At 42.4% G+C, this 4454-nt stretch overlaps 1 pseudogene; it reads right to left on the reverse strand.

The window, feature by feature from the left end:
• Nucleotides 1-428: 428 nt before the first annotated feature.
• Nucleotides 429-1416, reverse strand: LOC101581883 (annotated as a pseudogene).
• Nucleotides 1417-4454: the final 3038 nt, after the last annotated feature.

The raw sequence follows: 4454 nt of genomic DNA on the forward strand, positions 1-4454 counted from the left end.
CCATTTTAATTAATTAATTTATTTATTTATTTATTTATTTATTTATTTATTTATTTATTTATTTTTGAGGTTGACAGTCTTGTTGTTGTTAGGAGGAAACCAGCCACAGCACAGCAGACTCACAGAAACCTGTGGGTGTCTGACTGTGAGGACAGCAAGAGCTCAGGGCCTCTGCCTCAGGTAGAGAGTAGAGGAAAGAAGAGCTCACAAGTTCTAGTCTACATGGGGAAATTGGTCTCTGGAGCAATTCACTTCATCTTTCCCTCTCTCCAGGAAGGGTGCCATCTCCCTTGCTGCCCAAGTTTCTTCTTGGAAAGATATGGAGAGTTTATTAAAATTTCCAAGGGGAGAAATGGCCCCCACCTGTCCCCAACTAACTCCACTCCCTTCCTGCCACTGCACTGTCCAGACTCCGAATCATGTGTGTTTCATGGTCCTGAGGACAGGTGGCCTGGGGATGGGGTGGGTTCAGGCCTAAGGCTGCCCCGAGCCGTTCTAGGGAGACAGGACCTTATCCACAGCACACAATACAGGCTCTGGGGCAGCTTTGCCACATGATGTTGCCACAGGGCCCCTGACTCATGCACTGCTTCTGAGTGGATAGGCTCATCCAGGAAGATGTTGAAAGGAAAGAGGATGAGGAAGATGCTGACCATGAGCCACTGACTGAAGGTAACTGACAGGAAGTCCTGGAGGATCTCAGAGTGGGCAGGCTCAGTGTCTAGCTGAGCTTCCCACACTCTCTGGTCGACCCTCTCTGAGTCGTCTCTTCCTGCTCCTTTGCCATGTGCACCAGCTCCTGAAAGACGGACTCCACCTTATATATGGTGTCCACACTGCTCTGGATGTAGGAATCTGGCTCATCAATGAGCAGTAATGCTGGCTGGTGTGTGTATCCACCATGCTAATGGCCATACCCTGGAGGCGAGGGGCTCAGCCCTCAGGACCACCCAGGTGGTTGTGGGCAAGAGGCAGGCAGACACAGGGCCTGGGAACTGCTCCCTCAGGCTGCTTTGCTGCTTCAGGTTTTCTGTCCCCACTTCCAACACCAATATGAAGTCCCTGGACAAGGAAGCCAGTTTGGACAGCAGTGAGACCATGATGTGTTGGAATGTGTCTGCAAGTGTCTGCCACCCTGGCTGCCTGGCCCTCACAGGATTCTGAAGCTGAGCAACTTGCTGTTGAGGCTGTTGATGTCCTGGATGTCTGATAGCTCCTTGATTTCTACTGCCTTGTCTTCAAAGAGGGACTTGCTCTTTGCCAAGATTGTGAGCTTCTCCAGCTTGGCAAATGTGCTGCTGAGGTCTTCCATATTACGCTTGGCAATCAGGGTAAATTCAGTGTGCTGTGGGGAGCACACACAGCTGGCTGATTAGTCTAGATTCTGTTCTGATGGATCTGCAGGACAATAAGCATTCCTGGTCACACAGTGGCAGGGGACAGGACAGCAGGGCATAGGACCTGTGTCTTCGAGAGTCCAGAGGTGTTCCCACAGGCTCATTAGGCCCCATCAGCTCAGACCCTGCAGGAGAGGAGGGTGCCGCAGGAAACACACTTGCCAGGGTGAGGGGGACCTCAGGGTGTTTATTTAAAACAGGCAATCTCACCCTGGAGGGTTCCCTCTTATTTCTAATTCTACTTTCTATTACATTTTATACATGTTTTGTGCTCAGCACAGGTGCAAATTTAACTCTGCATTGGTGAGTTGATGTTCTTTTGCCTTACAGGAATCCTCTGGTTTCCTGCTCTTGTGAATTTTCTGTACTGGAATTATCTTTCAGTATCTTGCTGCTTGTGTCGTCTCTGCCCTGTGCTTTCTCATCTCCAATCCATGGCATACATAGTTTGTATTTTCTGACTTTGGATTTTATTCAACTGTTACTTTAAGGGCTCCAAACAGATCTGAGCTTTTAAAAGGTTGAAGCAAAAGTAATTCATGATAAAATAGGAAGGTGACTACAGTGCAAAAGATCCAGACACGTCTTTGTTACCATTGAAAAGGAAAAAAAAAATCATTCTTTATTATTCACTCTGGCATCTTCTTGTTCTCTTTCAAGTTTTTGAAGCTGAATGCTGGAAGTGTTTTAGTTTCAACAAGCAGCTTGTCCCATGGCTCTCTTCCACTCTTCTACCCCTGTACTCTCTCCAGTGAAAAAGGGCAAAGGGCAGGTACAAAGGCAAACATCAAGCTCTTGTGTATCACTAAAATTTAAGCACAGCATATGGCATACTTTATGTCTGATTTGTCTCCTTTTGTCTCTGAGCCTGCAGTTCCAGATTTTCTTTATGTCATGTGGAAGGATGAGAGTTTTAGCCACATGTTACATGATAAAACTGCACAATCCTAGTTTTCTTGTTTCCTAAGCATGCATGCACAAACAGATGCTTTAGTAATTATTTCTTGAACTCAACAACTTAACATCAGGCAGCCCAACTTTCCTATGATGTTGCCAAACTTCACATCTTGCTATTTTTAGCTATATCAGTTCCTAATTCTTCCTCTGGGAAATTGGTATCATTTAGTGCAGCTTGTCTCTATCTATGTTAAAATATGGCTCACCAATGAAATTTAATGATAAAACAAAACTAACTTAATTCCTTGCTTGGAAAAAGAGAACAGTAACTAATAAGACCTTGACAATGTGTCAGGAGGAAAGATATAGTCAGGTCTGTTGAGAGTTGGAAATACAGTTTAATTCAGGTCTTTTAGTGCAAGAATTTCAGAAGAGTGGGCTAAAAATTGTGATTTAACAGTTTTGGATTGAAAGAAACAAGGTGAAGCTTTCTGAGGCAGAGATTCAAAATGTGTTAAGCTATAAACTCAACAATAGTCTTGTCAGAGCGAACAAATGCTAACAAAGTCAGTCAAGTGTGATTTTTTGTTTCAATATCTAGGCAGAACATTGAGGATGACAATTTTGTCTTCCACCCTGTCTACACCTTTAAAGAATTAAAATGTTTGAAAATTGATGTTCTCTTTCTGACATACTCATTTTGATGTATATTTCCAGGATGAAGTTTCAAAAATGTTAGTCTTATTTCTTGACATTTTTGTGTTGTCACGATACAGCTCCTGTGAGGCACAATTTTACCTGTTAGTCTATTGCCATTTTCTCAGTGCCATTTGTGCTACATTTGAAATTCAGCTCACTCAGTTCTCTTTGAGTAGTGTTCTAGCATTTTTTTTTTTGTTTTGTTTTAAGAAAGTCTTCCCTTTTTCCTTTTTAATTTTATGTGTTTGGTACAGGGTTTCACTATGCAGCTCAGACTTGTAGTGATCCTCCTGATTTCAGCCTCCTAAGCACTAGGATTACAGGTGTGCGCCACCATGCCTGGTCCCAGTGGCAGGTTCAGCCTGCCCTGGGGGTGGGGCCAGCATGGCATGTGGTGCTGGGGATCAAACCCTGGTTCCTTTGCTTGCCTAAGCAGGCACTTAGTCCACTGAACTATCTCACTGTCCTGGTGTTTTGTTTTAAAGCTTTGGCAAAGCAGCACACCACTAAAGTGAGCAGTCCATTTCTGACATTACAGGTGTTAAGAAGAAGGGCTCTTATGTATCTTGGGGTGAGAGCTACATCCTCGCAACTTATACCTAATGGCCCTATTTCTATCCCTTCAGATTAGAGATACAAGGCAAATATCTCTTTACAAATGACCTTCGAAACTGAAGATAGTTGGTAGTTTACTTTATCTCTTGGTCTATTAAACTTTTACATTTATTTTAGGACACACATTTGTGTACTGTACCATTTCTATTGTCCTCTTCACATTTCAATATTTGTTCCCAAGCTAGATATTCAGACTGAATACTACTCTCAAGAAAGCTTTGCTGGACCCTATAGATTGGGAGTAGGACTATAACTTCTTTGGTCCTAGATATAGTTTGTGAAAAAAAGGTTGATTTTTCTCATGTGAAATGCTATATCTCACATTAAACTGTGTAAATGTTAGTTTCCAAAGGAACCAGGAGCTTTGCCCAAGAGTTTCTGCAGATCAGTTCCTACATCTGATCATAATAAGTAAGTTTATAAAAGCTTCATATTTATTAAGATTTTCAATTATTCAAATTTACCTCAATTTTCTGTATCTCCAGGTCAAACATTTTATGTAAAACTTTTGGAATAATTTTTCTCTCACCTTATAGAAAATTTTAGAAGTGGAATTACTTAATTTTTTTTAATCTTTTTTATTTATGTATTTGGTATAGGGTCTTGCTACAGAGCTTGGACTCATAGTGGTCCTCCTGTCTCCACCTCCTCGGTGCTTGGATTACAGATGTGTGCCACCAAGCCCTGTTTTGGTGGCCGGCATGTTGTGCGGCACTGGGAATATAACCCTGGTCCTTGTGCTTGCCAGGCAGGAGCTTAGAACCTGAGCTGCCTTCCCTGTCCCTAGAAGTGGAATTACTGTATTAAATATTTTTCATATGCATTGAAATATATATATATATATAT

Source organism: Octodon degus, unplaced genomic scaffold (genome assembly GCF_000260255.1).
Source record: "Octodon degus isolate 3935 unplaced genomic scaffold, OctDeg1.0 scaffold00208, whole genome shotgun sequence".
Classification (NCBI taxonomy): domain Eukaryota; kingdom Metazoa; phylum Chordata; class Mammalia; order Rodentia; family Octodontidae; genus Octodon; species Octodon degus.